Here is a 16766-nt window from a genome sequence, read left to right on the forward strand (position 1 = left end):
CATGGTGTCGGCGTTGAGTCACAACATCCTTCTAGATCCTTCCCCTGTCTGTGAAGGCACCCAGAAGGGATACACACCTGACACAGAGAGCATGAGGTCCTTGACAGGGGAAAGAAATATAGGGGTGGGGTGGAGGACTAGCCCAGTCCACTTAAAGCAGTCAAAACTGCATTCAACTGCCCTGTAACTGGTTTTACAACTTTTACTTATGTGTTGAAACCTTTCGTGTGTGTGTGTGTATTTGTTTGAGATGCACACATAGGTGATATATGAAAGATGATAATTGTTATGAGAGTGCGTTATTCTGTTTGTGTGTGTGTCTCTGTGTGTGGTTATGTGCCTGTTTCTTCATGAGTGTTTGTGTGTCTGTCTGTCTGTCTGTGTGGTCATGTGTGCATTTGTTTGTGTGTTATTGTTATTGTTATTTGTTTATGTTTATTGTTACGTGACATAGCTGTCACACCCGCTCCCAGTCAGCCAGCTCAGCCACGCCCAGTTCAGCCCGGCTCAGCCACGCCCACTCATCAAGCGCACCTGTGAATCATTCCTCAATCAAGTCCTGGCTACATTAGGACTCGGTGTTAGCGCCGGTGGTCGGGACACAAACGCGGACCGCAGGATGTTCCGGTTGCAGGCGAGAATAGAAAGGGACAGGCAGTTCGTAAATCCAGGGACAGGCAGGGTTCGAAGCACAGAGAAGCAATCCGGGGGCAAATCCAAAATCGGGAGTCAGGGAGAACAGGGTCAGGAATCAGGCAGGTGAGAGGCAGCGATCAGATCCAAAACGGCAGGCAGGAATCGTGGTCAGGAAACAGGCAGGATCAGCAATGTAACAAACAACTCTCGAGTAAATGAAGCGCGGGGACGAGACAGGTGAAACACACTGAAACGAACTAGCAACAAGACAGAGACACGCAGGGAAGATATAGGGCTGGGGTAACGAGGAGATGGGAAGCAGGTGAGCAGGCAGGCAGGTGCAGGCAATGAGGGAATCAGGTGGGCGGGGACCCGGCGGGGAGCAGGGCGGGGCAGGAACACAAGGAAAACAAAAGCACAAGGACAGGGAAAACAAAAACACTGCGGCTTAAGGGGGCGGAGCCCTGACACTCGGTTTCTGTTGCCTGTGGTATTGCTTGTTGCATCCATACCAAGCCAGCACTCAGCCGTTCCGTGTTTACTGCTTCTGACCCTTGCCTGTTGTTTGGACCTTTGCTCGTGTTTTGGATTCTGGGTTTGCACTGCTGCTTCTTGTTCCCGACCCGTTTTGTCCTTGACTTTTGATTTTTGCCTTGCGTTATTAAACTTCGTTGACCGCTCTTGGATCCCGGTCAATAGCGTTTGTGTGTGTGGGTAACTTTATAATAGAACCGCCACCTGGCCTCTCATAGAGCTGCAGTGTTGTAAGTGATTTCTGATTTGAGGTGGTTTTTGGGTACGTGAGGGTGCAGCAGTGCTCCTTCAGAGCTGGTCTGTGGGCACATTCGGTCTCAGTGCTCATGTGTTAATCCTGTACTTGCTGCTCTCTGTGACCATGTGACCTGCTTCCCACCCCTCCACACTCGACAGGGGTTGGGTTTAGCTGACCTATCAGGGCAGCTAAACGAATTATCATTGATTAAAAGTGCTGCAACTGTGTCTGCATCCTGCTAAATGAGCTTGAAAGTGTCTGCTCAACGGAACAGAGCGTCTCTAACCCCCTCCCTACCCCCCGCCTCATCAGAGCAGCGAAAGGCTGTGACTGAATCTCTTATGGATTAATATTCAAAATGCATGTTTCAGCTGCAGCAACGCTGTTTAAGCAACGCTCTCCCTCTCTTTCCTTCTCCCTCTCTCCTTTCCTTTCTCCCTCCCCCTCTTCTTTCTCTTCTCCTTATCTTTCTCTCTTCCTGTCTCTCTTTCTCTTTCACTTTCTCCCTCTTTCCCTCTGTGTTCTCTCTCTCCCTCCTCCTTTCTCTCTCTCCTGCTCTCTCCCTCCCTTTCTCTCTACCTCTTTCTCGATCCCTCTCTGTCTCTCTCTCTTTATCTCTCCTGTGGAACACAGTCCATCAGCACCAGAGTACTCTCTCCCTCTCCCCCCCTTTCCCTCTCTCTCTCTCTTGCTTCCTCTGTCTCTCTCCCTTTCCCTCTCTCTCGCAGGAGTGGGAATGTTAGAGGAGCAGTTAATAGAGAGATAAGTGCTGTGATTATAGTCCCTGTCTTGGATGGAGGTGACAGACAAATAGAGACAGGTCTCACACTGGATGCTATTTCTAAATGGCAGTGGTGAGGGGGGGTGGGGGCAGGGGGTCATGGCGGGGTGTGATGGGAGAATACACCAGCCAAACCCGCTCCCATACCCCCACCCCTGCCCTCTCCCGCCTTCATCGGAGAGCTGTGTTTATATAGGGACAGCCGTGTGCTCGCTCTCCATGGAAACGGCGCATTCCGCCACCCGCTGCATTCCATATTCCGTTCCTGAAGGGGCGGGGGTGGGGGTGTATGAGAATGGGTCCAGAACATCCACCATTCACACCCCCCACCCCCACCAATATCGCACTCCCTCTCACCTCGATAAGGAACATGATGTCCGTGTATCCTGACAGCCGCTGCAAAATCACAGCATACACTAATGTCTCCCCACTGTCAGCTCTTTCACTGAGGGGTTTGCAAGGGTTAAATTTGCCTCATTGTGGAATGTTGTAGAAGGCGGTGTAGAATATTAAGGCTGGTAATAGATGTATTGAGAATTATTTTAATTGAGCTCAGGTCTGTTCTCCTCAGCTTGCTGGAGACCCTACTGGAGTCAAGAGCAGTAGGTTGTAAGTTTGAATCCCCAGACATTGCCGGTTTGGGTGGAGAGATGGGTGTGGCAGCTGGAAAGGAGGCGGGATGGGATGTGGGGAGTTCTGTTAGGGTGGGGCTCAGTGGGATACACAGGGGGTACACAGGGGGTAACCTGCATTGATCACAGCAGTGGCAGCAGCTGGTTTTGGGGCTCTGCAAAATTAAAACTTTGCAAATTGTGTCAGCTGGGTCAAAGCTTTGCCCATGGGCAACAACTATTCCTGCTGCAATACTGGAGGAAAAAGGGCCGTAGTGGACTCTGTTTCAGTGTGGGAGTATAGTGGTGGTCAGACCTTTGTGTGCGGTGGGGCTTTGAACACAATGATGTGGCTGCATTTGAATGCATGTGTATGTACCTGCATGTGTGTGATTTGTATGTCTGTGACTGCATTTTTTGTGACTGTAAGTGTGTGTATGCAGGGGGGTTACTGTGAGTGTGTGTGGGTTGCTGTGTGTGTGTGTGTGTGTGTGTGTGTGTGTGTGTGTGGTGAGTGGGTGATGTGTGTGTGCGTGTGTGTGTGTGTGTGGGGGGGGGGTTGCTGTGTATGTGTGCACTCATGCGCGCGCGTGTGTGTGTGTGTGTACAGTGAGTGGGTGGTGTGTTCGGCTGCTTCTGTGATGCTTAGTGCCAAGGCAGTAATCAAGTGCATTATGAACATATTTACTCAGAGCTGTGTGATGACTAATCTGAGCAATTGTACAGTCATTCTTGGTTTATACTACATCCAGCATTCGTTCAAGGGTAGCTCAAGGACAACAGCAAGAGATAACAGAAACAGGATGACGGGAACGGCTCTCGGTGAAACTAATTCTCTGATGTGCGGCACACCCCTCTGGCTGTGCAAGATTGTAGGATCCAGCGTCGACCTTTGCTCCGCTGAAATGTAGTTCCTTATCCTCATGATAATATACTGCTGTGATACATGTTTGTTTGTCCAACCTGGAGGCAGAATTGCAGACAGGGTATTAATATGCATATCACATCTAACTTTCGGCCAATCAGGTGGTGAGGAGTAACAGTGTAATTAGTAATGAAACACCGAGGCTTCATGAGTTCTGCTGTGTGCTGTCGGCCATTTGCTACAATCAGCCAATCAATAGACTTTGTTCTTTGTATTAAAACACGATGATTGGATCCCATGAGTGAGTCACTGATAACAAGGGCAAGCTCCATTCATTGTGGGAGTCAAGAAAGCACCCTTTATTTTCTGGGGTCAGCTGCAAGTTATTGCCTCGTAACATCATGGAAACATTTTCCTAACGTTGTCCTAAAGACAAAACAGTTGGTGGTTGGTTTTATTACTAAGGAATGAACTGAAAATGACCCTCAAGGTCAAACTAAACAGGTTATATATGGATGTGTTTAAAAATGTAACATTCTTTTTGTAATAGAAAAGAATATCTAACCAAAGCAAACATTAGTTCTCAAGAAATATCTCACATTAATATAATTTGTCATCTTAAGGTGGGAAATCTTCAAAAGAATAAGACTCATACTGTATTCTTGAGAATGGTATGTGTTATCTTACAAGTATAAACATGAAATAAATATTCTTGCAGCACATCATCTGAAATGTTAGGTTATTCTTTAGATTTATCTCCACGTTTTTAACAAGTGTTTTGTACAGCATGTTATGTATTTTCTGTCTTCTGGATTTTTGGTGTGTGTGTGTGTGTGTGTGTGTGTGCACGCGCACGCTTCGCTTCCTTCACCAGCAGTTTCGAAACAATTGTGGCTAGTTAAACCGGGTCATTTTTAAAATGCTATAACTGATTAATTACTCCCAAATTAAGTCAGCTTCTTGCTTAATGTGTCACTCTTTAACAGGTCCGTCATGGTCCGTGTGCAGGCCATTGTGACGGGTGACGCCGCTGATAATCCCGCTAATGTCAGGGTTGATGTGTTTATTACTGTCCTGCGCTGCCATCCTCGCCCTCGTGAGCTCAGATAGAGAGCACCGGTGACTCCTCAGCCCAGTGGGGTGCTGGATCGAATCCCACAGCTGGGGACAAACGGAATAACAGGATAAGTGGGTAATGTGATCAGAGAGGAAAAGAATGCATCACGCAGGATTGGTCTGGGCTGTTTTGGGGTCTCGTGGCATTGGGCCAATGAGAGAAGCATACTCCGCCTACTCTGTGGGAATCTGTGTGGTGGATGGTGGGGGTAGCTGTTTGCGAGGGGGGGCTGTATTCTCATGAGTCTTGTTTTAAAAAGGAAGAAAATTTAGTCGCTTGGATGGATGCTTGTAGTTTCGTCAAGGTCTTGAAACTTCAGTCTGTCACTATGAGGAGAAGAAAGCCATGCAAGCTGTGAAAATTGTCTGGAATTACAAAGTGAACTAGTTAAGTGGAAGATCTCTCAAACATGAGAGAGGGAGGACTTTTAAAGCTCCTTATTCAACTGCTGAAAAGAACGCAAACGAAAGAGCGAAGTCAGAACTAACAAGCCCCTGAAGCATTCCAACTATGCTATACCGGTGCCCAGTTGGGTTGAAGGTTGTATAGGTTTACTTTGAGCAGTCAAATATTCTGCGTATTGATGTTTGTTTTGTATAGATGTGTAACGCTCAACGAGCTGAATTCAACTGATAAAGAAGGGAGAGGGAGAAAGAGAGGAAACAGCTCTCTGTGCAGTACAGTCAGAGAGGCTGAGAGGACATTGCAACCAGCAGAGCGAAGCCGGAACATTATAACAGCTCCCATTGATCTGGAGATCTCCACCAACCTCCCTGTCGTAGGGATTTAGGTGTTTCCACCCCCACAGAGATACTCGGCGATCAGAGATTCAGGGCTCTGCCGCCAGCGGCCAACTCTCCAGAGAGGAGTGTCAGCAAGGGGTACAGGCTGTATTTGGGAAGGGAAGGGGGAGAGTGGAGAGCTGGCTGGACTATGTAGAATAACATCCCACTTCTGCCACCACAACCACAGCACCAGATGTTGAACGCAAACCACATTTTCACTATTGCAGAAATGACAGATTTGCTTCCCATCCTGGCACAAGATCTGCCTGGAAATGTGGCTGGCTGTGTGACTTCAGATTCTGAAAGAGACTCAAAGGGACTGACAGATCTGTGCTACACACTGGCTGATGGTGCAAGCATTCTTTTCACAGTGACATCACAATGTCAGAACTCTGCAGGCATAAGTCATCAAATGATTGCAACATGCTATCACATGTCTGAATCAGAAGAAGCCTAGTGATGATGTCACGTGTAGTCTTCACTCTGATTGATTGTGACACGCCAAATGTGTTTGTGTGAAAGCGGGTGTAGGGTGGGTGCACATCATCAAAGGCACATGGATGGAATGCGCTTGAGTGACAAGAGTGGCACCTGTCTTCCTTCAAGTGGCACATCGGGTGGCTCTCCAGATGCATCATGGGATCATGGGTAATGTTTTATAAGAGAGACGGGCTGTGCTCCAGAGAACGTGTGTGAGAACAGGAGCAGCTGTTTCCGAGAGGCGAGAAGTGTTTGGGCGTGTGTGTGTGTGTGTGTGTGTGTGTGTGTGTGTGTGTGTGTGCACGCACATATGCGAGGGGTGGGGGGGGATGTGTGAAGGGGTTGGGGTGATGGGAGTGTGGTGTGCTCCTATATGAAGCCCCATCTGGTGTGTGAGGAGGCCTTATCAGTGAGTCCCTGGACAGTCCTCCAATGGCCACTCACTGGCAGCCATTACACTGTGGAGTTAATCAGACTGCTCTCCACTCAATAGCCCTGAGGCTGGAAAGCATATGTCCCCCCCCCCACCACCTCTGGGACCAAATTGGGGGGGTCAGGTTTCTCAATGGGATGAGTCAGCCTGGCAGTGATGGGGAACAGAGGGGTGTCTGATGTAAATGTAGAAATGGGCTGGAATTTCTGAGCCCCATTGTCATCACTGGAAATGGCCTTGTGTACTGCTCCCACGGGGGGGTCCCGGGTGTGTGCATGTCTATGTGTGTGTGTGTATTTGTGAGTGTGTGAGTGTGTGTGTGTGTGTGTGTGTGTGTGTGTGTGTGTGTGTGTGTGAGAGAACATTTGAGGGTAGTGTGTGGGTGTATATTTTTTAAAAATTTAGCGAATGCAGCTTGGTGTTTGAACAGTGTCTTTTCAGACGAGGGTCGGGCTAACTGCCCTCTCCTGTTGTTCTTAGGTCCTGTCGTCCTGCTTCCTGCTTCAGGTGCTGGAGTTCAGTTTTGCTGCACTTCCTCTAACAGCAGCACAACAGAGTACATACTCAACAGAGTTTCTCCCTTCCCATTCTCATAAGAACACACCTCACCGAGGCTCCTGTAGCCTGTGCTCTGCTCTGTCTTGTGCTGTGGCATTGAGCTGTTGGAATCTGGGATCCATCTGCCAGCTTGAAGGTAGCGGGGTTTACCTGACATATGGGGTGATTGATCAATAATCGTTCGCTGGAACCCAGAAGCACTAAAGTCAGAGGACTGCATTATCCCCACAATGAGGAGAGCGGGTCTGCCAGTCAATCAATGAATGAGTCCAGCTGATTCATGTTTAATACTCTGTAGTGTCCTGTTAATGAATCAATCCACCTGATTCATGTTTCATACTCTGTAGCATCCTGGTAATGAATCAATCCAGCTGATTCATATTTAATACTGTGTAGTGCCCTGGTTAAGGAATCGATCCATCTGATTCATGTTTAATACTCTGTAATGCTGTAATGCCCAAAGTGACCACTGTATTTACTGCCAAGAGTGTGAGTGGAAGCACGATTAGGACAGGCTGTGTAGTGCTAGGCTTGACCAAATTGTTGAGCGAATTACTGAAGAAGACCCCTGTATCTCTGTAGCATCAACTGAAATTGCCAAGAATCCCTGTGTTTAAGCAAGTTGGTTCAAATAGCTTGATGGAGCAGTTATTTATTCTTTGACATACACGCACAGGACATTGTAACGGTGAAAGAAACCCACTGTGAGTGATACATGGTAGAGTGAGGCTGCTTATGTGATCTGTACTGAGATATTTCACCATGTTGTTAAAGGACCAGGCGCTGGAGGATGCAGGAGATTGCTTCGGTTATAAATGGCGCTTGTTCACTTTTGTTCTCGGGAGTGAGGGACACGCACATAGACATGGTTGTACGAGGACTGCAAATTGCAGGTCTGACAGGGGAGAAAGCTAAGCAGCTTTCAGGGCTGAGCTCTGTCTCCGCAGTAATGGGAGGCGTGTCGGTCTGCAAGAGAGGATGCTTCATGCACCCCTGAACACAAGGGAAGCTGGCGTTGTTTGTGGAGAGTAAGCATGCATGCCTGTGTACAGGGCCTAATTATGCTTTGACACAAAATATGACATGCATACAACATCCCAGCATCCTTTTCATCACATCAGAAAAAATGGGTTTGTGCATAGTGTACATAATGTTCCCTTGTGGATCCTAATGAAGTAGTGAATAAATATAAATACCAATAAAGCATTAATGTGTTTGTGTGTGTTTGTGTGTGTGGTGAGGTGTGTATGGGTTGAGAGTTCCCCTCCTGCAGGGGGTAATGGGGGTACCAGACCTTCTCTCATGAATATTTTAGGTCCCGTTGGTGCAGGGTGGCTGCTGACAGTCTGTTTATCCCAAGAGCTGTTTTCACTGGGGGCAATTGGGGCGGGGGTTATTGAAGTGGCCCCTTGGGATGCGGATGCATTGCAGTGCACTCCCACAACATCACCACAAGGCTGCATCAGTGTCGCATCAACGTTGTCATCCACTATACAGACGTAAAGAGACGGTGATGCTCACTAGGAACCAAGCCAATGGGTTTGATGTTCTCCATGTATTGGTTCTGCTGGTTCTGCCGGTTCTGCTTGGACTCCTGAGCAGGAGCCCAAGCCCTCACAGCACATAGGAACTGCCCTTACAGACCAGCAGGGCTCTGTGATTGAAGCACTCTGACTGATTAAAGGTATAGATCTGTCAGAAGGAAAATCCTGATGGCTGAGGCCATGGGTGTGTTACTGCCGCATGGGTCAGGACGCTGTGATTGATTTGGGGTGAAATCCGATACGCCGTCCCATGTGGGAGAGCGCACAGCAACTGCAACAGCGAGCCAAGCGGCTCTGCTTTTCCTGGTTTTGTGATTGCCCCCTACCCGCCCCCGGGTTCAAATCCTCTGCTCCTTACCCACAGGCGTGACACGTCTCTCAGCTTACTGAGTCTGCTGCGTCTTGTTCTGTTGTTGTCATAGGTCAAATAAAGAGTTCAAGGGTCAAGGGTTGCCTGGGTAACCATGTCCCCCCAGAGCGAGGCCATCACCCAAGATGTCCCTCTCTAAAATTGCAGGCTACCGATAGTGTGCCTGGAACACGCCCAGCGACCGTTTTGGAATGATTAATCTCGTTTAGTAATTAAGGGTTTTAGGATGAAAGACGGACCAGAGGCGCATGACGCCAGGCTAAAAGACAGCAGAGCATCCCTGCTTTTCTGGATCCGATCTGCTCCTCCTGGCTCCTCTGTCTCCATCCTCTCCTCTGATTTTATTAGGGCGTCACGTGACACAGCCCCTCGTATTTCCTCGACAGGGACACACATGAGGTGACTCAGACACAGCTCGAACAGACAAAAAGAAAATGTTTGCCCTGCTAAAAATGTGCATTTTATTACTCATCCGATCCATTTCTGCAGTCGGTAGTGAAATGAATGAGCGTACAGTAGAGTGTCTTGGCAGGGGAGGTAATCTCGGCGTATTTCTCTGAACAGTGCGAGTAGGCCGCCGTGAAGAAGCTTCTGTTTTTTTCTGCCACGCCAAGCCAGTCTGTGTCGGTTTTGGCCACTGCTGCCTGCAGGCGGTGCCAGAAAAAGGGGACTTAATTCCACAACCGGCAGAAATGCAATATGTGTCAGACGGAGAGGCAGTCGGCCTGATAGAGCTGCATGCTCACAGAGCTCCAGATATCACCCACTCTGCCTTCTTTCGTGCTTACTGCACTGTGTATGTAGGGCGTGTTTAGTTTGTCTATGAGGGGACCGTGAAATTCCATCCCACCTGCTTCGGGGGGCTGGACTTGACTCTGCTAATGAGTTTAATTAGTTGATTAGTTTCAGGGAGTCCCGCCCATGTCTTTGCTGTAGATCAGCTGGATGGATTCCTGTGTGATGGATAACCATCAGATTTACAGTTGCCGCCCTCATTGGCTAAATAGGGTTTTCTGACATGGGTGACTGCTGTCACCTGTACAGGACAACTCAACAATCGATTTTCTTTCCTTAAGAACAAATTTTTTTTGTGCTTGAAATCAATATTTTTTGTCTCAGTCTGTGGTTTCAGGTGTTTGTTGTTATTCTCTTTGCTGGTAAACCTGCAGAACAGCATTAGAAGTCAGAGTTTAGATAGTTGGCGTGTGTTCTCCTTTTGACCTCAAAATACTGAGTTTGCCCAAGTGAGGTGTGTTTGTGTGTGTGTGTGTGTGTGTGTGTGTGTGTGTGTGTGTGTGAGAAAGAGAGTGTGTTTATCTACCATTACACTGTCCCGACCGTGGAAGTTTGGAGGTTCAGTCCCCAGACACGTTATTCCAAGGACTTTATAAATGATGCCTTATGTCCTGCTGTTTGGCATTCAGCCCTGAAAGCAAAGGATTATGGGTAATGGCCTTGTGTAAAACTGATGTCCCGTCCAAGGGGTGTGACTGCAAGTCAGTTGCCTGGTGCATCACAAATTGGGATAAGTCTTGATGGCGTGAATCACCCTGGCCCGTACACAGCATACACAGCTTACCTGTACGACAGGTACAGGCAGATCATATTCTACAAGACAGCTGCTCTCTCACTGTGACTCTGACATGTGATTGAAAACCCAAACCTCCCTCCTGTTACCTATCACTTGGCAATGGCAGAGAATGTTGGGTGATTCCAGACACCAGGTACACACAGAAACAATCCTGTCATTTGGAGGCTCTTGGTAATCGTTTAAGGTTGTGTGCCCCGTGAAAGCACTTACTCCCCTTGTGGTAATGTATATTTCCCACAATGCTATTGCATTTCTAGGAATGCACTAGGGATTCGGTATGTCTGTGGCTTATTTCTTCACCCTGATGAACGCACTGCTTTTAAGTCGTTCTGGATAAGAGCGTCTGTCAAATGAATAAATGTTAATGTAAACTCTCCAGACCAGAAGCAGTCTGGTTTCAAAATCTCTAAATCCACATGGGAACACTGCTGTGCTTGCTTTGAGTTAAAAATAAGGCAATTTGTCCTGAATTGCCACTATGACCCCCCCACCACCCCCTCCATTGTCCCAGCCCAGCTGTATTAGGGCGTAATATGTCCAGGATAATAACTGGGGTGGGTTTCCCCCAGATGAGAGGCCTCGGTGTACCAGCAGAGACCCCATTAGCAGGCGTGACCCACATCAGCCTGCGTTAAATTGGCCAGCAAATCAATACCTGCAGGTGGAGGGTGTTCTGTCTTTCCTCTGTCTGTAACTGCGGCGTGACGGGGGGGGCGGGGGGGTGATGGGTGTGTGGGGATTCCATTATCGGAAAGCTTAAATGACAAACACAAGAGGCTTAGTGATGGCTTCCACGGACCCCTGTCAGCCATGCGGGTGCCGCCATTTTGGCTCCCATGAGAGCCAATATGGTGGGTTGCTTTTCAGGTGAGGGTAGTCCTTTATATTTAAGACTGGACTGTTGATGATATGTGAAAAAGTGTGTGCTCTCTAGCGAGGAGTTAGCACTGAAAGAGACTTTCTGGTTGTGGTGATTTGGAAATGCCCCTGAGCTTAGGAGCAGCTTTCTATCGTTAATTGAGGCCGGCCAACATGGTCCCAGCCCTTGGTCCACCTCGTGTCCAGTGGAGTGGACCAGCAGAGAAGGCAGGTCAGTGGAAACAGAATACTTTTTACCCACTCCTCCACTGAGGGTCAAAAAATAACAAATCAATGGACTCAGGTTTTTTTGGGGCAGAGAAGTCCTCAAACACATCACCCCCTCTAGGGAAAAAAACTGGCATACCAGTGAGATGGACCCCACCCAATGAAAGTAGTGAAATTTCCCTTACTGTCCTTAATGGTGCCAGCTGACTCCACTTCCTCATTTCCAAGCAGTCACCTCCTCCTTCTTTTCCACCAGTTACCACAGCAGTGTAACACAGTGGTAAGGAGCAGGACTCGTAACCAAAAGGTTGCTGGTTCGATTCCCCACTGAGGCACTGCTGCTGTATCCTTGGGCAAGGTACTTAACCCAGAATTGCCTTAGTAAATATCCAGCTGTATAAGTAGCTAACAATAAAAACTGTAACCTGTGTAAGTTGCTCTGGATAAGAGCATGCTGCTAAATGACAATAATGTGATGTAATGTACCACCTTGCCCCTGAATCAAACAGGGTGATTGGAGGGTAGCAGTGGTAGTGGTGGTGGTGGCTGGGATGGCTTCTCTCTAAGTTGTGGCTGCACTCCATCTCACCCCCGCCTGACCGTGGGTTCGGTAACAGGATTATGGCACGGCCTCCTTTGCCATCGGCACACCGCACCAAGGACACTAATTGCTTTAGTGAAATTGAAGGTCTGTCTGATTTTAATTTTCGGCAGCGGGGGGTCCAGCTCGGCCCCGGCCGCGGGAGTCTGCAGCTATTTCTTCAGCTCCTTTTTAAACGAAGACAGTAATTAGTTTAAGAGGGCAGTCGCTCGGCGGGGGAGACATACCCACGTTTACCACAGGGCCCTCGTGGCCGGGAAAGAGAGGGAGCACTTCTCAAAGTCATTCTCCAAGCAAGTACCGTGTGGCAATCTGCTGGAAACAAAGAGAGAGAAAGAGAGACAGGAAGGAGGGGGAGAGAGAGAGAGAGACAGACAGAGAGAGACTAAGGAGGGGGAGAGCAGGGGCTGAGATTCATATTATTCAACCTGCAGGAGACCCTCAAACAAACTGGAGGTCCTGCTCATTGGCACATTTTAATACCCAGGGTTTATGTTTGAAACAGCCTTCTGGTTTTTTGGTTCCTAGGCAGTGAAAGAGGCAGAGACAGACAGAAGGAGACCGAAATGAAGGGTAGGATAAAGAATGAGAGAGAATGCAGGTGACATGGATTCAAGAACATCATGTACCCCTTTTATACTGTAGAAATGCAACCAATCTAGCTCATTATACCCCTTTTCCACTGTAGAGCTGGAACCAGGCTGGCTCATTATATGCATTTTTAAGTTTTCACAGCTGTGATTGCAACAGGAAAAGCAATCATGCTGACATGGGGTCAGCCTGCTTTGAGCTCCACTTCTAGAGGTGTCTTCTGGTACAGTGGGTCAGAAGACAGGGAGAGAGCAGCCAATGTAGAGGGGTCTTCTGGTACAGCAGGTCAGGAGGCACATCCAGGACAACAGTGTTCCCCTTGACCGAATCTTGCACTGCTGTCTACCTCTCTCAAACGGGGGCTCCTGCTGCTCTGTGGCCCGTGCCCAAATCGTTTATCCCATTGGCTGTTCATTAGTAGATTAGCAGGAATAATTGATCCCATTTGCTGAACATTAGCTGATTAGCGGGAACAGTTGATCCCATTGGCTGGTCGTTACCTGATGAGCATGAAGAATTTATCCCATTGGCTGATCATTAGCTGATGAGCAGGAGGCGGCTCTGAATTCTTCAATTGCAGAGGATGAGAAAAGCTCCTACTTTACAAATTCTGATCTAGGATCAGTTAACCAAAATCAAACAATGGATTGTAACCATTGTGTGTGCATGTGTGTGTGTATGTGTGTGTCTAACAAGACTAATACATTGCAGTCGGTATATACTCTCTAGCATGACTAATACATTGCAGTCGGTATATACTCTCTAACAAGACTAATGCATTGCAGTTGGTATATATTCTCTAACAAGACTAATACATTGCAGTCGGTATATACTCTCTAACAAGACTAATGCATTACAGTCGGTATATACTCTCTAACAAGACTAATGCATTACAGTCGGTATATACTCTCTAACAAGACTAATACATTGCAATCGGTATATACTCTCTAACAAGACTAATGCATTGCAGTCGGTATATACTCTCTAACAAGACTAATGCATTGCAAAGGAAGCCCATGTCAGACTTGCTTTGGCTGCTTCTCTCGCATGACGAGTGCAGCACGAGTGGTCAGACGGCGTCCGCAGGCTTGTGCCAGGAGAAAATGCAGAAGGGTTCGACTGCAATCCACGGGGGTGCACAAAAAGCCATAAATACTATTTAGACACCGGGATATAAGAAAACAACCGGGGGCGCAATGCACCCCTAAGCACCCCCACAGCGCCGGGCCTGGACATCCGGCACGGTCGTCCTGTATCCTGGAGGGTGGCTTTGCTCCAACTGGTTCCAGACTGTGACTGGACGAGGAAATGGAGATTTTGGGGTCTGTTCAGCGTGTTGCCCATGGTTACCACCTCCGTGTGAGGCTCACTCTACCCAGCCTGCTCCCACAGGCAGGGGACTGGGGAGGCTGGTATGGACCGGGCTGACTGTAGGCAACCAGACGGTCGGCCGGGTAAGTGCGGCTGGTCCACCGTGCCAGTTGGTCGCTAATGGACTTGGATGTAGCGTCTTGGTTGGCAAACGGCCTGTAACTGCGAGCCAGTGATGGTAATTAGTCCCCGAGAGCCAGACCTGGCTTGGAGGGGCCCCCCCGTCAGGTTGCTGTGGGCCTTTTAAATCACGAGTCCCCACCCATGTGTCTGTAATGTGGCCATTACAAATGCTTACACTTAACCCCGGTCTCCATTCGGGCAGACTCCCAGACAGGAGATTCGCTGAAGTCGCAAGATACAGACGGCATACTTCACATTGACAACTCTGCCCCTCCTCAGCAGTGTTGGTGGGGACCAGAACTCTTTGGATAAGACAGGAAGGAACACAGAGCGTGTAATCTCTCTGATTAACAGTCTCTGTTAGTGGAGGAAGTGGCAGTTACTTTGGAAACAGTACAGAAATGTTGTAAATTTTGATGATGCAGCAAAGCAGCTTCCTTCTCTGCTCTGAGAAACTGGGATACCTCTTTGTTTTAAGAAAGCAGAAAATCTTTGGCCTTTAAAAAGTACTAAACTTCTCAACCTTTCTTTAAGGACGAAAAAGTAAAGAAATTTTGTGTTTTTTTCCTGTCAAAAAAGGTTTTCTCTTCTATTTCTGGCCTTCCTCTGCTCTCCTATATCACTCAGAGCATTGATAGTCAGGTGTTACACAAGGTCATTCTCAACCTCCTGTTTGGGTTTTCCTTTGACAGGTACTGAGCTGTCCAGTAGGGGGAGCTATTTGCAGTAGGCAGTATATCACACTGCACCTGCAGAGATGGGCGGGGTTCTTCCAGGTGTTTGTGTGGTGAGGTGGCCAGGTGTAGAGGCCCAGCAGAGACACCGCATGGGCAGTGCAGAGATGTTTGTCTCTCTGCTTTTAACAGTGGCTGCTCTGTACTGGCGTTGCTGAGCTCTAGATGCTCCTGAATAGTCATTGGCAGCACGGCTGGCCTGTGATTGGCTGGGACTGTAGCCGTGATGGACATGCGCGGAATCGTTCCGAGTAGCCAATCTTTCAGAAAGTTTTTTCTTTGCTTTTTTTCAGCCCGTCTGCTCATGAATATTCATTGAGTGACTATTACTGATGCGCTTGAAGCAGTGAAAAGAGAAGCCTTTAACGAAGACAGGAAGGACACACAGAGGGCGGGGCCACTGACACGCCCACCGGGCAGCCATTAGCAGGGCTCTCAGCTCAACCCCAAACTGAGAGGCAGTGATGTTCAGTCTGGGATTCAATCCCATTTCCTCCCGGTGCTAGTGCAGCTAATCCACACACTGAAGGCCACCTGGTTAGTGCTGTACTGTGCACAGATGGAGGTAGCCTTACTTTCTCATGCAGTGGAAGTGATAAGGCATATTCAGCATTTCAGTTAATATCAGTTGAACAGTGGGCCATGGGGGGTAAGGAGGAGAATGTGGATGGTGTCCAGTCAGGAAGTGAAAGGTCAGGAGGTGACCAGTGCTGTAAAACACACCTCTCTCTGTGCTGCTGTCAGCATCATGGCAGGAGATTGGGCAGCTTGACTGGTTACTGGAAGGTTATGGGGTCAAATCCCCTGTTGGCCACTGCTGCTCATGTAACACCATCATGGCATGGTGGTTAGGGCATTTTACTGATGAGCAGGAGGTTGCATGATCCCAGAGAGGGAAATACTGCTGTACCCTTCAGCAAGGTCCTTAGCTATAATTCCTTCAGTAAATGTTGGTTTCTAAAAGGCCATCCTGTGAAGTGTAAGCCACGCTGATGAGGGTGTATGCTAAGTAAATAAGCCAGTGTTCGCAGTGCACAAAGAGAGTGCCAGCGTCTGCCCCTTCACGATGCTTCGACGCGGAGGACCTCTAAAAAGCTGATAATTATCTCCCGAGTTTCAGCACGCGGTATGGGGAGGGGTTGAGGACAGCGCAGATCTGAGGATCTTATCTGGGGGAGCCAGTGACATTAAACAGAGCAGCGCTTTACTCCCCTGTAAAGGCCATGTCTTTCATTAGGGGCAGCGGGGTTGTATGTGGGGGGGGCGGGGGGGGGGGGGGGGGTGCGGTCTCCTCATTTTCACACACAGACAGATACACACATATTAGACCCAGACTGCCTTTAGCTGAACCTCGCTCCATTGGCCCTAAACAATGAACCATAACAGCAATCATAAGAAACACAAAGACCTTCCTCCTCCTCCCTCTCTCCCTCCCTTTCTCCCTCTATCTTCCCCCCCCCCCCCCCCCCGTCCTGCTATCTCCCTCTCTCTTTCTCTTCACACTTCGTGAGCTGGTTTTGAATCAATGCCAGTGAAATTACTGGATAAATGTTCTCTCTCTCTTCCTCAGTCACTCGCCTCCTGTCACTCAGGGGTAGTAATTAAGCCCTGGTGTCCTGGTGTGTGGGATGGCTTGGTAACAGTTTGGTTGATTGCGTCTCGAGAGCGCTGGGCAATATTACAGCTCATGGCATTGTTCAATGCTCCTGTTCCGTAG

General features: G+C 48.5%; 1 protein-coding gene across 2 annotated transcripts in view; it reads left to right on the forward strand.

Moving 5' to 3' along the window:
- Positions 1–16766, forward strand: part of arhgap39 (Rho GTPase activating protein 39) — a 98807-nt gene that overhangs the window by 43615 nt on the left and 38426 nt on the right. The window lies entirely within an intron of this gene.

Source organism: Megalops cyprinoides, chromosome 2 (genome assembly GCF_013368585.1).
Source record: "Megalops cyprinoides isolate fMegCyp1 chromosome 2, fMegCyp1.pri, whole genome shotgun sequence".
Lineage (NCBI taxonomy): Eukaryota > Metazoa > Chordata > Actinopteri > Elopiformes > Megalopidae > Megalops > Megalops cyprinoides.